The sequence below is a fragment of the Mus musculus genome, chromosome 10 (genome assembly GCF_000001635.26).
Source record: "Mus musculus strain C57BL/6J chromosome 10, GRCm38.p6 C57BL/6J".
NCBI classification, from domain to species: Eukaryota; Metazoa; Chordata; class Mammalia; order Rodentia; family Muridae; genus Mus; species Mus musculus.
This window is the reverse complement of record NC_000076.6, coordinates 11,218,551-11,238,581: the sequence shown is the minus strand read 5'-3', so window position 1 is coordinate 11,238,581 and position 20,031 is coordinate 11,218,551.

The window sequence follows — 20,031 nt, the reverse complement described above, 5'->3', positions numbered from 1 at the left end:
TGTATATAATTTCACCAGTTCAGGTATTCCAAGGAAAAGGCGCCACAGTGTAGTAAGAAGCACACTGGGACTAATGTCAGTGATGGAAAAGAAAACCCGAAGCAAATCAACAAATGTAATAAAAATGTATGAGAATCAGGAGAAAGGCCCCTGTGAAAGGGTTAGGTGGAAACAACCTCAGAGGAATCGAAGTATAAATATATTGGCTTAGCCAGAAGGAGGATGTGGCACAAAGACCCACCAAAGAGCAGGCCTGCATTAGGAAGGGGTGACCGTTAGGAGGCCATGCGTAGGATTCAGATGGGCATGGTCTGGGCTTCTGAAGACCCTGCAGCTTGAGGCTGTCAGCTAAGCTACCGCATGATAAGTAGCTGTTAAGTAGCTTTTTGTGTAATAACCATCCTTTTAAAATTAAATTCTATGTGACTACAGCTACCTTTTGTGCTGAAACTGGAATTTGTGATTAGCACACTAATAGTGTACTTCTCAACACTAGTATTAGACTCAACTTAAAAAGGTAAAAACAAAAGACAAGGATGTCCACTTGTACCACTTCTATTACACATGGTATGAGAAGTACCACCTATGGTGATTAGAAAAGAAACATGACTAAATGGCATCCAGATTGGAAAAGATTAAGTAAACCATCTTTCTTTACATGATTGTAATATCTAAAAGTTAGGTGCACTTCTATACACAAACAATGATCTATATCACAAAGGGAAAGTAAGAAACTTTCACTTATTTTTTTGTTTTGTTTTGAAATAGGGGCTTTCTGTGTAGCCCTCACTGTTTCCAAACTCACAGGTCCCCTACACCTTCCTCCTAAGCACTGGGACCATATGTGGCTTGAAAATTCCACTTAGCATAAGAAAGACTGAAGTACTTAAGAATAAAGTACTGATAACACTTTTTAAAAGAGGAAAGTAAATAAAAGGATACCCCATGTTCATTTATTAGAAAACCTAATAGTATTCAAATATTCATAATTCCAAAGTGACTTACAGACTCGGCGCAACACCTATCAAAATCCCAATGACATTTTACAAGTATAGGGAAAAAATCTAAAATTTACTGGTAACTACAGAAGAATCTAAATACCAGTGTGATTCTGAGCAGAGAGAGAAATGCTTGAGAAAGCACACTTCATGATGTCAAGACAGTAATCCAAATACACTCCGACCATGACACAAGCACAGACCAGTGGTACAGGAGAGGAAGCCTGGAAGAAAAGCTCTATATGCACAGGCAGTTCATCTTCAGCAAGAGTGCCCAGAACACAGTATGAGAGAAAAAAATACATCTATTCAATAAATAATACTAGGAAAATGGAATATCCACATACAAAAGAGTGAAATCGGGTCACTATTTTATACTATATACAAAAATCAGTTCAAAATCTAGTAAAGACTTAAGCATGAGCAACTGTAAAATGGCTAGGAGCAAGTATGGAGAAGGGCTTCATACATTGGTATGGGCAATTATTTCTTAGCCATGACACCAGAAGTGTGGGCAACCACTCCCCCACTGCAAAATGAAACAAAAATTATATCAAACTGATTAAGAATTGACACATGATACGAACAGGTACTTCCTTACAGTCTTAAAGCTAGCTAACACATTACTGGTTAGTAGGAAAATACAAATCAAATTAAACTGAGTTATTCGTTTCAATTAGGATGAGTACTGTAAAAATGGCAATGAACATTGAGTTTTAGCAAGGATACACTCTGCTGGTGAGAATATGAATTCGTGAAGTCACTTGGGCGAGCAATGTGAAGTTTCTTCAAAACTTCTCAACAGTCCTATTTCTAGATATATAGCCAGAGGAACTTAAGAGCATTGAAGAGAGATTTGTAGTCCTTGGTTCAGTGTAGATATGAAAATAATCTAAGTATCTCTTCTCTTGGATGAATGGATAAAAGAGAATATTTATATAATGGGAGATTACACAACTATATGAATGCAGTAAATCTGACCATTTGTAATAATATGGAAGAATCTGGAGACTTCTGTGTCAACTATTTATCACACTTCCTCTTTCCAAGGTTTAGGGATCACTGAGGAAGAGGGAGCAGACAGACCCTAAGAGCCAGCGATGTTGGGTGACTCTGAGCAAAGTGTGTTATGAACACAGCAGGGTAGTTGCACATATAAACTCAGAACAGTTGTGCCAGCATGCACATATGCAAACTTAGGCTAGAAAAAAAAAATTCATCATGGTGAGGGGGTGGGGAGGATGAAGTCCCACCCCTAGCTGAGGAGCAATAGGCCAACGAGAGCTGCTGGGAAGGTGAGACTTAACTTTCCATTAATAGTATAGCCCCTGGTAGATTGAGCCAGTACCAGTCAGTGGATGGCCTCACCCCCAAGAATACATGGGAAGCAAAACTTGGATCTGATGAGCTTTAAAAAAGAAATAAAGAGGGCAGAGTGTTTGGGGAGTAGGGAATGGCATGGCAAGACTGGGTGAGGAGACATGCATATGATCACATCACTGTTGTCCTTGAACAAAGAGGACACCAATAGATGCGCTAATGCAGAATGATGCAAACTCCCAAGGCCTCACCTATAGATAATTACCAGCAACTGGAGTGCTGAGAACAGCAGAAATACTTTTCACCAGGGAAGAGGACACCAAGGGGTTATCAATATCAGATGGTCAGCCCTGAAAACAACATATATATAAACATTATTACAGAATGAGCAGGCTGTATTTATATAGTTAGGAACTATATGTTCAATTAAAGAAATAAAGGCCGTGATTTTGAATAAGAATGGGGGAGGGGGTCCATGGGAGGGTTTGAAGGGAAAAAAAGGGGGAATGATATAATTATAATTTCAAAAAATATATTTAAAAATCACATTGTATGACATTCTCCAAGACTAAGAAGAATGAGATAAATAAACAAACAACAAAAAGACGGTAACTTTGGAAAAATGAATTGGATAATTTTATCAGGGGATGATGTGATAATGGTTACTGGGTATATAACACACACACACACACACACACACACACACACACACACACACACTTCATGGCAGCTACTTTGCCACTTACATAGTACTGGTGATCAATCATAGTCGTGTTATGAACTTGAGGTGCTTCCATCTCTAAAACAGTGTTGTCCTGTGAAGTGAGGTTATCTGCATAAGACTATTGATACTATTTTCTTATTAAATCGTAAAGTCTTATGAAACACTTCAGGTAACATCAAGTTATAAGAAGGGTTCTTTTTCCTGGATCTCATTGGTAGGCAGACCCTGCAGTTTTAGTGTCTGTTGTCCTGAAGTCTGGCCTACAGTAGGGGCCTACATAATGTTTGATGAAAGAATATCAGCAGGCTCTTTTATAATGCAGACTCATTGAATTGCAGTTTGGATATTGAACAACAACAATCTATGATGCTTTATGTTAGTCTTGAGCTATTAAGATGAAAATCTTTATTTATCCTGAAAGAAGTAGACCTTTAGGGGCTGGTGAGATGGCTCAGTGGGTAAGAGCACCCGACTGCTCTTCCGAAGGTCCAGAGTTCAAATCCCAGCAACCACATGGTGGCTCACAACCATCTGTAATGAGATCTGACGCCCTCTTCTGGCGTGTCTGAAGACAGCTACAGTGTACTTACATATAATAAATAAATAAATCTTTAAAAAAAAAAGAAGTAGACCTTTATAGGTGCTGGAATCAATAGATAAATAATGATTATGAAAAGAAAAAAAAACAGGTAGAGAGAGACAGGTGTTGAGACTTAAAAAATGTCCTTTCTGTATTTTTCTCTATGCGCACAAATCATTTTTTTTGTTGTTGTTGTTACTAAGCTAGATCACCTCTCTAATGGTTTGTGTTACCTGTCAACTTTACATGATCTATAACCACCAGGGAGATGGGATGATGGGCATGCCTGTGGGGAATTACCTTGTAACTTGATGTGGGAAGATCGGTCCTAATTGTGAGTGGGTCATTTCCCTGGGCCAGTAATGTTGAACTGTATAATGGAGAAAGGGGAACGGTAGTATGCTTGGATCTGTTCTTTGCTTTTGGACTGAATGCAGGAGGACCAGCTTCTTCAAGCTCCTGTTGCTCCCATCACTTTGCCATGGTAGGGTGTACCTTAAACTGTGAGCTAAAACATATCCTTTCTCTCTCTAAGGTTGCCTTGGTCAGAAACAATTTTAGAGTCCAAGACAATCTCTTCTCCTTCTCTGGTTGCTAAAACTCTAGGTAAGTTCTGTAAGATTACTATCTGTAGTCCTATTTCATTTCCTTCCTTTATTTAATTTAGGCCTAAATTTGGAGATCTTCACATTTATTCCTTAGGGACACTTGCTATCTAATAAGTTCCACTTATATTTGGGCCAAGCACACTGAAAAAGATTCTGAATAAAAAGGTATTTTACTTCTTGGTGACTAGCGCAAAGAGGAGAGTGTTTTTGTAAGTCACTCAGTTTAAGAATAAGATACAGCTTATGACATGATTTGAAAATATTTTAAGAATTATGACACGATTTAACACACACACACACACACACACACACACACACACACACACAGTATTCATCCCAAGAAAAAGCCCAGGGGGACCAAGGCTGGATGATGCCCTAGATTTTTCGGACAGCCTACACTGAAACAATTATTTCTTTTGAGCTGCCACATTTGTAGGTCATTAGTAGTAAACAAATTTGTTAATGTTACAAAGTATCAATGTCCTTATCAAATAACACTTAAAATATGGTTAATGTTGAGTCCAGTATCTTTCCTTCTAACGCAGAATAGTCAGGGCCATGAATTGTTGCAAGATTATAAACTGCAATAGTTTACAACATCACTGTTCTGGGTGATTATTTTCTTTCCAAGCACTGGTCATGTTTGGCTTCTGGTGTAATTCCTTGTCTGAGTTCATATATTTGGGGTGCTGTGGAATGACTGATGTCCCTTTACAATTCACACATTGAAGCCTTCCACTCACAGTGAGATGGGCTATTGAACACAGGATCCTTGGGAAACAAACAGGTTTTGAACAGGTGGTGAAGGTAGAGCTTTTGTGGTAGGCTCAGTGCCTCAGAAGAGATGTGAAGAGTTTTCATTTCCTCCTCCCCATGAGGGGCCACGTGAGAAGGTAGAAGAGATTTTGGACTTGCAGCCTCTAGAGCTATGACAAATAAATTCCTATAAATAAAGCCTTCCTGTCTGAGATAACATGCTGTGACAGCATTAGCTAAGTGCCATTTCGATGAGCTAAGTGTTGATGTGATTCCTGTAAAATCAGATATCCTGATCCAAATGGCCATTCCAAGAGCAGGGAGGACCTAGTCGCATTGGAACAAGGTCTGAGGCTAGGTAATTTCAGGAGCTGGGTCTCAACATAAACATGGGTATGTGGAGTGGCTTCAGAGCTGGGCTCAGCTCAACCATTTTCCATCAGCCTCAGTGTGCATTTCAAGGCAAGACAAAAAGCAGATCTTTCTGTGAATAGCTGAACACTTCTGTTTTCTGTTTTACTTTTTTTGGTAGCACTATTTGATATAATAAAATCTATATCTTTGATAACTCATTGATATAATCAAGGAGATAAAAGAGTACTTAGAAGTTGGACAAACTCCAAATTTGGTGCCAGACTGTGTTGCTTACACATCTTCAGTTTATCTGATTGCTTGGCACCTGGATTACAGCTTTAAACTGCACTGACGAGTTCAAGATTAGCACTCTCTCAATCCCATGGGGAGCTACTTCCACTTGCTATTAACTTTAACATTCCTTTACACCATGTACATTTGAGCATCTTCACTCCTCCCTTGACATCTGTTTTCCTTGAAATAAAATCATGTGTTCAATTTTAAATGTCATGTTTTTGCAATTTTTATGAATGTGACCTTTTAACACTTAAATTCCTCAGTCAGACATGGGGATAACAATAATTCCCTCATCTTATTCTCTCCTTATATTTTTAAGATTACATGAGTCACAGTCAACAGGGCTGCTCCTTAAGGACTGTGTGTCTTACTCTTACTTTTGTGTTCTTAATGCACTGAAAAAACTGTCTTCAAGGTCGTTGTATTATAAACTACTAGACTACTTACAGTTATTCCTATTACTACCAAACATTACTAATAATACAAGAACCACAACCTGTGACATCATTTCAAAATGGCCAAACAGTTCACGTTAGGTAGCATTTGAAAGAGCCAAAGGTGCAGAAGTCACATGCTGTGCAAATGAGGACATGAGCACTGTGCCTTGGTTTCTGGTTCCAGGGAGGAGGCCTCCTGTGGAACAGAAAGGCTAAAAGAGACTCCAGAAGTTGCCTCTTTCTTTCTAGGCCCCGTGCCACCAGGGATTTAGAGGTCAAAAGTGCTTTCTTCACACAAACATTAGCTTGTCTAAAACACAATCAACTTGCTTCTTGTCCTGGCCTTTGTGCTGTCTAAGGTAAGACGCACAGAGGCAGGGAGAGAATAGCATTTCTAGGATATAAAATCTTACAGAGAATATAAAGGTTTGTTAAAACACTTCGATTCCCAACTCTGATTGGCTAAATATGTACTCTACTTTTTATGGTCAAAACACTCCAGTTCCCAAATACAAAACCCAACTTTAAAAACAGGAAGCTAAAATTTCCAATTGAGGTCACTGTTCATCTTTCCCTGCTGCTAAAATAAGCTATAATGAAACATTACTAATAAGGTATATCAGCAGCCAAATCCGAATTCTTTCACCTCTCTTAATGTGGTGGTCATAACCCCAAAGACATCAGTTCAGTGTTATAACTTGCATATGAAATGTATTCCCTCAGGCTCAAATATTTGAATGCTTGGTCTCCAGGTTGGTGGTGGGAGCACAGGTTTGGGTGATCAGAGAACCTTTGAAATTAAAGGTATTGCTTGCCTTGAGGTATGTCCCTGAGAACGAGCATTAGAGGGTTTTAATCTGACTCTACTTTGGGACAGATCTTGTTTGTCTTGTTTATACCAAAGATGATGCTATGAGCTCTTGCTGTCCTGGGCCCACCCATTCCAGTAGCTATGCCTTCTCTGCCATGGTGGAATGCTGACTCTGAACGGATAGCCTCATTATACTTGCCTTCTCTAGAATTGTTTCTTTCAGTTTTCTTTTTTTCAGTGATAAAAAAGAATACAAACACATTTCCATGATTATAACAAATGTTAGAGATATAACCTATAAAAGGGGGAAAGGTTTATTTCCATTCACAACTTTGGAGCCTTCGGCCCATGGTTGGCCTGTTACTTGTGGCTATGGTAAAGAATCGTATGGTGGGATCATGGTACAGCAAAATGCTCTCAGGAAATTACAGAAAGAGGAGGAAATATATTCTACTCGCACCTTCACATGCAAGATCCTACTGACCCATGACCCCCAACTAGATCAAAGGTTCTTCTACTGTCCAGTAGAACCAAGCTCAAAATTTAGTCTTTAGTTATGGAACCTCTAATTGTTATATATAGAAAGGGTCATATAAAAGAGATTAAGGGAAAGATTTGAGATGAGAGTGTATCTTTGATGAATTTGACAGGCCCTGACCTGAATATACTCACAAATGCCATTATATAGGGCAACAGAGAGAGAGAGAGAGAGAGAGAGAGAGAGAGAGAGAGAGAGAGAGAGAGAGGAGGGGAGAGGGAGAGGGAGAAGGAGGGGGGAGGGGGAGGGGAAGGGGGAAAAAGAGGGGGAGGGGGGAGGGAGAGGGAGATCTGATACAAAAAGAAAAAAGATACCGTGAAAACAGACACTGGTTGGTATGATATGGCCCAAAACTAAGTGTTTCAGTAATATCTGAAGATGGGGGAGACAGAGGAAGCCACTTTCCCACAGAGCATACTGGAGAATTAGAGATGTGCTAGAACCTTGATCTGACCCAAGTGAAACATTCCATAATTCTAGCTTTGAAAACATGATACAGTTCTTGAGGCCAACTCCTTTCATGGCTGTTACAGCAGACAACAATCAAATATAGGTCCTTCCATAGAAATCTGCATCTGTTTTCTAAAAACAAGAGGATAAGTTTGCTAACTGCATATGATCACTTGTCATTATGGGGTGTTGTAAACTGCATGGGTAAACTACAGAACTGACTTACATACTGGAGGCTGGTAGCTGCACATCAAGGCCAGCCACATTGGTTATTTTAGTTTGTCGATGGCCATCCTTTCCCCGAGCCTTCCCTGCACCTGTCTGTGTCCTGACTTCTTTCCCTAAGCACAGCCATGCTGTTGGTTCAGGTCCATGTGAGGTTATACCTAAATTGCTTCTTTTAACTATCTTTAAAACACTGGGTGGTGAGACAATTTGAATTAAGCTCTGCACATAGACTAACCCATACTTCTCAGGGAACCTTTTCCTTGACTTCCAAGTGTATTTGCCTGTGTCACTGATCTCCTTTACCCTGCCCTGTTAGAAACTGAGTTCCTGGACACTTTGAAGTTACATTTATTTTGATCGCAATGAAAGATGAATGTATTAATCCTTTAAAGTGGTTGGCAAACAAATGGAACTTTTGTGTTTATCCACCATCATATTAACTGAGTACTAGAACGTGGGCATATCACATTTCTGGCCTACCTCAGGCATTTACAACTAAGAGTAAACAAACCATTATAGAACGTTTTATTTTTAGAACAGGAATTCAGTTTGTCCCTCTGGGGGCTGGAATGTTTCAGTTAGTAAAAATGCTTCTCGCCACACATACATGAAGAGCTAAGGTCAGGTCTTCAGCACTCAAGAAAAAAAAAAAGCTACACATCAGAGATCCAGTTCTGGGGAGACAGAGATAGGAGGATGAGTCAGCTAGACATCGAACTCTTGGAAGTCTGATGCAAATGAGATCTCAAGAAAAAGGCAGCGGTACAGACATTTACATTTTCTTTCATCTTGGTTAACTTCTGGCCTTTTCAGAGTCAGAATCTGACTGATGAGTTCTTTCAGAGGAAAAGTGGTTTAAATAGACAGGGGGAAATGAGACTATCTTTGTAGGAGCAGCAGTTTTAGAAAAAGTTCCTGGAGTCAGGAAATAATGTACCAATGGGAAAGGTTAAGTGAGACCATATACCTGCTTTTCAGAGAAGTGTTAGTTTAATCAGATGTGGAGGGTCCCTTCAGGTTTTACAGCAGGGAGAGAAATGATCCACAAAAAGACAAGAATAAAACTCAGTTACATTTTTAGGTACAGGTGTTAGGCCAGGACTTTTAAAGTCTGACATCAGCTCATATTATATTTTTGCCATATTTAAGTATTTCACAATTTTAGAAAAACGTTTTTTGGTAACAACTCAGCCTCATTAAAGCTCAAGACATGTTTCCACTAAAGCTGTTTATAAAGTAAATATGGTGTCTGTATTTTTGTTGTTGACTTACAGACAATACTTGAGATAAGGGTCTAGGGAAAATGACTGAGGTAAATACAATCCCTGTGGGAGTGAGGATTTGTCCTGGTCCTAAGATAACCTAACACTGACTGTTGCAAAGTACAAATGACATCTCTCACAAGGATTAGTTTAGTGGCAACAAGTAATGTTCAATAAAAGTTTTAGAATTAAAGGGTATGGACAAGCAAAGCATAAACTCTGGAAGACAAGGGCAGAGTCTGGCTCATCAGAGCAAAGGATCACTAGCAAAGCTAAACTCTATCTGTTCCCAGCATTCCAGGAGAGCAGGCTAAACATCTCTCTCCTTTGATGGTATCTGTGAGTTTAACTTTCTTGGCTTCTCCAGTGCTTATCTGTGTGTACAAACATCTTTTACCTTCTATATAATGACATGCTATTAGTTACATAATCAGATGCCCAAGACTTAAACAAGCCACAATTAGTAAATATTTAAGACCTATAATAAATATTTGTTGAACTGTACGGAATTATTTGCTATGCCAAAACTTACTGCTTCCTCTTGGGATAGTAAAAATAATGGTTGTGGAAAAGCTGTATATGCAGTTTTAATTAATATACAGTTCCATAAAATGTCAAAAGTAAGAAACAAATCCCCCAATACATGGAAAAGCAAATGGAATAGTTACCAATTATACCCACGGTTCAGGGAGGAAGGACTTAGAATGCTCTTCTCACCTCCCTTTTATTCAAGATTCTGGCTTTTTATAAATCTCATTACTTCTCATTCCTTAAATTCTATTAATTGCATGTATATCTCTTGAAAAATTATTTAAATTCAAATCTTCCTTCTTTCTTATTTTAGCTTCCTCAATTATTCTGAAGGTCTGCTCTGAGTATGGAAAAGGCTTTAGTTAAGCACAGTTCTTGTCTAATTTGAACTCTTTTCCACAAATGATGAAGTATGCTAATAGTTTTTGGAGTTGCTCATATAGCCCAATGTTTATTTTACATGAGGAGGTCCAGAGACAAACTGACCTATTCAACAAGACCCAGATTGTTAATAAAGTCAGAACTCAGGTGCTCTTCCTTCCTTCCTTCCTTCCTTCCTTCCTTCCTTCCTTCCTTCCTTAGTTGTGCTAGATATATTCAAAAGAGTAAAAAATTAAGGCCTAAGTTTGGGACAGGAGAGAAGAGGCATAGAGATGACAATGAGATGTATTATAGATCAAGCAGAAGCTGAAGTCTTGCTTACATAAAGTCTTAATTAGAAACAACTTGCATAAATAATTGGGCTTAACAGGTACATAAAATGTATCTCCTACCCTGGTTTATAGAAAAATGAGATATATCACATTGTAACATGAAGGATATTTGAGTAGTCTATTAAAAGTCTTTGGAACACTAGCAATCCTCCCTCCAAGTATAACAGTGCCCAACATTACCTCTTGAGCCTCTACTGTGCGCTATTTAATACATTACAGCTGAGAACAAAATTCTAGCTTTCAGTGGTTAATTTCTGCAGGAAGCTGGGAAAGATTTATAAAGTGAATATATCCGACCTCAGTAGAATAAAACCAAACCACAAAGAGGCTTAAGGGTGACAGGCAGGTAGAGGATGAAAGGTTCAGTTTTGTGCAATGACTGAAATGGCCTCACTTATAAGCTGTTGTGGGGCAGAGACTAGAAAGAAAGTGGGCAGAAGGCACAGCATGTCTGGGGAGAGTGACAGGCAAAAGGGACAATTAAAAGACCTTGTGGAAGTGTGCTTGGTCGTGTCTGAGGCACAGTAACATACATTCTGAGGATGGAGCAGACGAGTGGATATGTGGAAGAAGACGAGTAGAATTGCACAATGGAAGGCTGCATCATGTAGGGCCTTCTAGCCCTTATAAGGATTTAGGGTTCTCTTTAGTGAGTGGGAGGATTTTATACTGATGTATGACATGACCTGATTATCTGCCATGCGTCTTAAAACTGATGACTCTTCTGGAAAAAGACTGTAGGAGGCTGTCACAATCCTGTGAACAATTAGGATGTCTGGGACAAAGTAGTAGCTGGCAAGAAGATGAAAGGTAGTTGGGGTACAACTGGATATTGAGGGCTGATAGATGGGTGTTCAGGGATGAGAGAACTTAACAGACAGTTCCACAGTTGAGTATCGGAACCTCTGAGCTTGAGTAGCAGAAGAATGTGGTGACATTTAATAAAATACAGAATATAGCCAGGGGCTTTATTCTAATACTAGTAATTAACAAAACTCTAATAAAGATTTTTTTTTTTTTTTTTTTTTTTGGTTTTGGTTTTTTGAGACAGGGTTTCTCTGTATAGCCCTGGCTGTCCTGGAGCTCACTCTGTAGACCAGGCTGGCCTCGAACTCAGAAATCCACCTGCTTCTGCCTCTGCCTCCCAAGTGCTGGGATCAAAGGAGTGCGCCACCACCGCCTGGCGACTATTTTATTTTTTAAAAGTTCAGAGAGAAAGCCTGAGTGCTTATGACATTATATTCCTTTATAATGGCATCTGTAGTGAGTAATGTGAGCATGAACACTGGGGAGGAGTCTTGGGAAAGCTCTTTGTTTCTCATTCTAGAATGCTCCTTCCAGCATGCTTTGATGAGTAAGTGTCTGGGAGATGCCAGCTTCACTGTCTCAATGCTTGTTAAAGGATAAAGGAGGGCAAGAGAGGGAGGAGAATAAAAAAATCTGACCCAGAATTGTTCCTGTTTAAATGAACTGCAGGGATAAAAATGGAGAAGAGACTGAGGGAAAGGAGGTGCAGTGACAGGCCCAAATTGGGACCTAGCTCAAGGGGAGGCTCCAAGGCCTGACACTATTACTGATGCTATGGTGTTCTTACAGACAGGAGCCTAGCATGGCTGCTCTCTGAAAGACCCAACAAGCAGCTGACTGAGTCAGACGCAGATACTTACACCCAACTAATGGACTGAAGTTGGGGACCACTGTGGTTGAATTAGGGAAAAACTGAAAGAACCTGAGGAGGGTGACCCCACAGGAAGACCAGCAGTCTCAACTAACCTGGACCCCTCAGATCTCTTAGATGCTGACCCACCAACCAGGCAGCATACAGTAGCTGATAGGAGGTCCCTGACACATATACAGCAGAGGACTGCCTGGTCTAGCCTCAGTGGGAGAAGAAGCACCTAACTCTTGAGAGACTTGAGGCTCCAGGGAATGGGGGTGGACTGGTGGGGTGTGTGTGGGAGGAGACATTATCTTGGAAATGGGGGTTGGGGGAGGGTGGGGGAGGGGAATAACGACTGGACTGTAAAAAAAGATCGAAGATAATTTAAAAAATTAGGCAGTACAAACTTAAAAAAAAAAAAAAAGGAAATGTGAAAGAAAAAAGAAACCATTACACTTGTTTAACCCTAGCCTTAGAAGGCAGTGATATGAATGAGGTCTACTTTGGTCCTCTTGATAAAGGTGGAGCCCTTTCAGAGTCACAATATTAACTCTGTAAAGGCATATTTTAGTGTTACCACAATTGTGCTTGTAAAGGTCATCTTCCCCAGTTTCAGAATACATTAAATTCACATGCAGAGCCCATGAAGTACACAAGGACAGAACTTTTGAGTTTCATTTTTGGGGACTTGGCTGATAGGCCACAGAACAGGATATTGTCATGCTTAGTGGTGCCCTTAATCAGACCACCACTGAAAACAAGAAAACGTTTAGTGTACAGTACCAGAAATCTGGATTCTTGGTACTTGGGCAACTAACTGCTGAGTTACAAAGAATGAGCACAGGAGTTTGTGATTAGTCTGGGCAATAGTGCGACAGAGCCCCCCTACCAACATGTCAATGGAGAGCAAACCTTACACATACTACACCTCCTACCACACACACAGCACACACACCCAACAACTGATATCTAAAACCTGTGGATTTTAGATATTCAGGGTAATAGTTTGATACACGTATTTATTATGCAATAATTCCACAATCAAGCCAATCAACACATACTCAGTTCATAGCTTTTTATGTTGGCAAAACTGATTCTCAATTCATGCTTTTATCCTTTTGAAAGTTTCCCATTTCCAAATGGGAATTTAAAATATAATATCAACAACTCACTATGTCTATAGTTTCAACTGCAATTTCAGTTATTGCGTTCAAACTTTAGAGCCAAATATAAAACTTCCCAAATGGTCATTGTATCTGTTACTTTTCTTTTTGCTGTGACCAGATGAGGGAATCCAAGGGACAAAGGCTCAGAGTGCACAGTCCACCATGACCAGAATTAGATTATCACCTTCAAAAGCCGGCCCTCAGTGATCCATTTGTGATACTTGGGACTCTACAATGGCCCCCAAACATTGTTACCATCTGTTTAAACCCACTGTCTAAACACATGAGCAGTGAGTTGGGGGCAGTTTATATTCGTCATAAGCCACTTAAACTAGCTATGACCAACTGTAGTGGCTATTCCTGGTTGTCAACTTGACAATATTTGGAATGAACTACAATCCGGAATTGGAAGGCTCACCAGTGACCCTTATCTGGAGGCTTGGAGATCCTTATCTGGATCTTGGTTTGAAGATCTTGAGCCATAGTGGCTATGGATTCCAGAAGATTGAATCTCCGAGTTAAGGAACACACCTTTAATCTGGGCTATGCCTTTCATCTGGGATTAAAGGTGTGGTGGAACACACCTTTAATCTGGGCTACACCTTTTGCTGGAGACAATATAAGGACATTGGAAGAAGGGAGTCTAGCTCTTGCTCTTGCTCCTTCGCCTGCTTGCCGTGTGAGACTGAGTAACTGCTAGATCCTTGGATTTCCATTCACAGCTGCGACTGAACAATTGTAAGGAATTGGGCTGCCGACTGTAAGTTATCAATAAATTCCTTTACTAACTAGAGACTATCCGTAAGTTCTGTGACTCTAGAGAACCCTGACTAATACAGAAGTTGGTACCAGGAGTGGTTCTAGAGTAACAGAAGTACAAGGATGAATCTTTTAAAATTCTGGAATTGGCTTGTTGATCCACCAGCACTTTCAACTATTGAAACCTCTCCAGATTCTCTCCCTCCTGGGAGCTCAGAGAATTTTGAAGACCCATGGTTGAAACTATATTCCGAACTTAAAGAAGCTAATGCCCTTGATTTTCTTAATGAATTAGGTGATTCAGTGCACAAAGCTTTCTACAAGATGGGGAAAAAATCGAAAAATGATTTTACTGGCTGGCTGCTCTTAGTATCTGTAGAAAAAATGATGAATGAAAGGAAGGAGTTGTGTGATAAAATCGAAAGGCTCCAGACACAAGTAAACGATCTAAAAGTTGCTAAGTGTGTCCTTGAGGAGAATCTTCTCTCTTGTAGCAATAGAGCTCAAGTTGCAGAAAATCAAACAGAAACTCTCATTGTAAGGTTGGCTGAACTACAGCGAAAATTCAAGTCTCAGCCTCAGAGTGTGTCGACAGTTAAAGTAAGGGCTCTAATTGGCAAAGAATGGGATCCTACAACATGGGATGGGGATGTGTGGGAAGACCATGTTGAAGCTGAGAATTTTGAATCCTCAGATTCTCAAGGGTTTGCCCCACCTGAGGAAGTAGTACCCTCAGCCCCACCTCTTGAAATAATGCCTTCCCCACATGAGGAAATTAATTTTGCAGAGTCTGCTCACGGCCCACCAATAGTTTCTTCTAGACCTGTAACCAGACTCAAAGCAAAACAGGCTCCTAGAGGGGAGGTAGAAAGTGTAGTCCATGAGGAAATTCGCTACACTACTAAGGAGCTTAATGAGTTTGCTAATTCATTCAAGCAGAAACCTGGTGAATATGTGTGGGAATGGATTTTAAGGGTGTGGGATAAGGGTGGAAGGAACATAAAACTAGAGCAGGCTGAGTTTATTGACATGGGTCCTCTGAGTAGAGATTCTAGGTTTAATACGGAAGCTCGCATAGTTAAAAAAGGTGTCAAAAGTTTGTTTGAATGGTTGGCTGAGGTGTTTATCAAAAGATGGCCTACTGGAAATGACTTGGAGATGCCTGATATTCCATGGCTTAGTGTTGATGAAGGGATTTTAAGACTTAGGGAAATTGCAATGCTAGAGTGGATATATTGTGTAAAGCATAATTGTCCACAATGGGAAGGTCCAGAAGATATGCCTTTCACCAGCTCTATAAGACGCAAATTGGTGAGAGGGGCACCAGCACATTTGAAGGGTTTTGTTCTTTCCCTTTTCCTTGTGCCAGATCTTAGCATTGGAGATGCTTCTGCTCAATTAGATGAATTAAATTCACTGGGTTTAGTTGGATTCCGAGGTAACAAGGGCCAGGTGGCAGCATTGAATCGCCCGAGACAAGGTGATTCTAGTTATTATAATGGACAGCGTAGACAAAAGAATGTTTATAATAACATACCCAGTAATGGTCAGCACAGGAGAGGTGAAATTTATAATGGCATGACTCGCTTGGACCTTTGGTACTGGCTAATCAATCATGGTGTTTCCAGGAATGAAATACATAGGAAGCCTACTGCATATTTGTTTGATCTGTATAAGCAGAAAAATTCTCAAACAAATGAAAGAAAGGCTACATTAGATCGTGGTAAACAGCAATCTCGGCCAGTGAATCAATTTCCAGACTTGAGACAGTTTGCAGATCCGGAACCCCTTGAATGAAGGGGTGGCCAGGTTCCTCTGAGGAAGGATCTTGATAAGACACTCAAAGGTTTTGCTGTTACCCTTTCTCCAGTTCTTCCCCAGAGGGACCTACGGCCTTTTACAAGGGTAACTGTACACTGGGGAAAAGGAAATAATCAGACTTTTCGGGGTCTGCTGGATACTGGTTCTGAGTTGACACTGATCCCAGGGGATCCCAAGAAACATTGTGGCCCTCCAGTTAAAGTAGGGGCTTATGGAGGGCAGGTGATTAATGGAGTTTTGACTGATGTCCGACTCACAGTAGGTCCAGTAGGTCCCCGGACACATCCTGTGGTGATTTCCCCAGTTCCAGAATGTATAATTGGGATAGATATACTCAGAAATTGGCAGAATTCTCATATTGGTTCCCTGAACTGTAGAGTGAGGGCTATTATGGTTGGAAAGGCCAAATGGAAGCCTTTAGAGTTGCCTCTGCCAAAGAAAATAGTGAATCAAAAACAGTATCGTATTCCTGGAGGAATTGCAGAAATTACTGCCACTATCAAGGACTTGAAAGATGCAGGGGTGGTGGTTCCCACCACATCTCCATTTAACTCTCCTATCTGGCCAGTGCAGAAAACAGATGGATCATGGAGAATGACAGTTGATTACCGAAAACTAAATCAGGTAGTAACTCCAATTGCAGCTGCTGTACCAGATGTAGTTTCCTTACTTGAGCAAATTAACACATCTCCTGGCACCTGGTATGCGGCTATTGATCTGGCAAATGCCTTCTTCTCAGTACCTGTCCATAAGGACCACCAGAAGCAATTTGCTTTCAGTTGGCAAGGCCAACAGTATACCTTCACAGTTTTGCCTCAAGGATATATTAACTCTCCTGCCCTGTGTCATAATTTAGTTAGAAGGGATCTTGATCGTTTGGATCTTCCACAAAATATCACATTGGTGCACTATATTGATGACATTATGCTGATTGGACCAAGTGAGCAGGAAGTAGCAACCACTTTGGACTCATTGGTAACACATATGCGTATCAGAGGATGGGAAATAAATCCAACCAAAATTCAAGGACCATCTACCTCAGTGAAATTCTTAGGAGTCCAGTGGTGTGGGGCATGCAGAGATATTCCTTCTAAGGTGAAAGATAAGTTATTGCACCTGGCCCCTCCTACAACCAAGAAAGAAGCACAACGTTTAGTGGGTCTATTTGGATTCTGGAGACAACACATCCCTCACTTGGGTGTGTTACTTAGGCCTATTTACCAAGTGACTCGGAAAGCTGCTAGCTTTGTGTGGGGCCTGGAACAGGAGAAGGCCCTTCAACAGGTCCAGGCTGCTGTGCAGGCTGCTCTACCACTTGGACCATATGACCCAGCAGACCCGATGGTACTTGAGGTGTCTGTGGCTGATAGAGATGCTGTTTGGAGCCTCTGGCAGGCCCCTGTAGGTGAATCACAGAAAAGACCTTTGGGATTTTGGAGCAAAGCTCTACCATCATCTGCAGACAACTATTCTCCCTTTGAAAAGCAGCTCTTGGCCTGCTATTGGGCCTTAGTGGAAACTGAACGTTTGACAATAGGACACCAAGTTACTATGCGACCTGAACTACCCATCATGAGCTGGGTACTATCAGACCCTGCAAGTCATAAAGTGGGACGCGCACAGCAGCAGTCTATTATCAAATGGAAGTGGTATATACGTGATCGGGCCAGAGCAGGTCCTGAAGGCACAAGCAAGTTACATGAAGAAGTTGCTCAAATGCCTATGGTTTCTACTCCTGTTACAATGCCATCTGCTGCCAAACATGTGCCTATAGCCTCATGGGGTGTTCCCTATGATCGACTGACCGAAGAGGAGAAGACTAGAGCCTGGTTTACTGATGGCTCTGCACGTTATGCAGGCACCACCCAGAAGTGGACAGCTGCAGCATTACAACCCCTTTCTGGGACAACCTTGAAAGACACAGGTGAAGGGAAATCTTCACAGTGGGCAGAACTTCGGGCAGTACACATGGTATTACAGTTTGTTTGCAAGAAGAAATGGCCAGATGTACGATTATACACTGACTCATGGGCTGTAGCCAATGGATTGGCTGGATGGTCAGGGACTTGGAAAGATCACAATTGGAAAATTGGTGAGAAAGACATCTGGGGAAGAAGTATGTGGATAGATCTCTCCAAATGGGCAAAGGATGTGAAGATATTTGTGTCCCATGTAAATGCTCACCAAAAGGTGACTTCAGCTGAGGAGGAGTTCAATAATCAAGTGGATAAGATGACCCGTTCTGTGGACAATCAGCCTCTCTCCCCAGCTATCCCTGTCATTGCTCAATGGGCACATGAACAAAGTGGCCATGGTGGTCGAGATGGAGGTTATGCTTGGGCTCAGCAACATGGGCTTCCACTCACCAAGGCTGACCTGGCTACAGCTGCTGCTGATTGCCAGATCTGCCAACAGCAGAAACCAACACTGAGCCCCAGATATGGCACCATTCCTCGAGGTGACCAGCCAGCAACCTGGTGGCAGGTTGACTACATTGGACCACTTCCTTCGTGGAAAGGACAGCGTTTTGTTCTTACTGGAGTAGATACTTATTCTGGTTATGGATTTGCCTTTCCTGCACGTAATGCCTCTGCTAAAACCACCATTCACGGACTGACAGAATGCCTCATCTATCGTCATGGTATTCCACACAGTATTGCTTCTGACCAAGGAACTCATTTCACAGCCAGAGAAGTACGACAGTGGGCTCACGATCATGGAATTCACTGGTCTTACCACGTTCCCCATCATCCTGAAGCAGCTGGTCTGATAGAAAGATGGAATGGCCTTTTGAAGATGCAGTTACAGTGCCAATTAGGTGGTAACAGCTTGGAAGGCTGGGGCAGAGTTCTTCAGAAGGCAGTATATGCTTTGAATCAGCGCTCGATATATGGTACAGTTTCACCCATAGCCAGGATTCATGGGTCCAGGAATCAAGGGGTGGAAAACGGAATAGTTCCACTTACTATCACTCCTAGTGACCCTCTAGGAAAATTTTTGCTTCCTGTCCCCATAACTCTAGGTTCTGCTGGCTTAGAAGTTTTGGCTCCAGAGAGGGGAGTGCTCCTACCAGGAGCTACAACAAACATTTCATTGAACTGGAAGCTCAGACTTCCCCCTGGTCATTTTGGGCTTCTAATGCCCTTAAACCAACAGGCTAAAAAAGGAATAACAGTGTTAGGAGGGGTGATAGATCCAGATTACCATGGGGAAATTGGATTACCTCTTCACAATGGTGGTAAGCAAGATTATGTCTGGAGTGCAGGAGATCCCTTAGGGCGTCTCTTAGTACTACCATGTCCTGTGATTAAAGTCAATGGGAAACTACAACAGCCTAATCCAAGCAGGATGACAAAGGACGCAGACCCATCAGGAATGAAGGTATGGGTCAATCCTCCAGGAAAAGAGCCAAGACCTGCTGAGGTGCTGGCTGAAGGTGAAGGAAATACAGAATGGGTAGTAGAGGAAGGTAGTTATAAATACCAATTAAGGCCACGTAACCAGTTGCAGAAACGAGGATTATAAAGTAATATGAATGCCCATTGTAAATTTACTAATGCGTTTGCGATTGTACGAGGGATAGTTATATCATGTTAGGCGTATTTACAACCTTGTTATTGTTTCATGTGAACATGAGATATTATTTGTGTCAAGTTGACAAGGGGTGGATTGTAGTGGCTATTCCTGGTTGTCAACTTGACAATATTTGGAATGAACTACAATCCGGAATTGGAAGGCTCACCAGTGACCCTTATCTGGAGGCTTGGAGATCCTTATCTGGATCTTGGTTTGAAGATCTTGAGCCATAGTGGCTATGGATTCCAGAAGATTGAATCTCCGAGTTAAGGAACACACCTTTAATCTGGGCTATGCCTTTCATCTGGGATTAAAGGTGTGGTGGAACACACCTTTAATCTGGGCTACACCTTTTGCTGGAGACAATATAAGGACATTGGAAGAAGGGAGTCTAGCTCTTGCTCTTGCTCCTTCGCCTGCTTGCCGTGTGAGACTGAGTAAC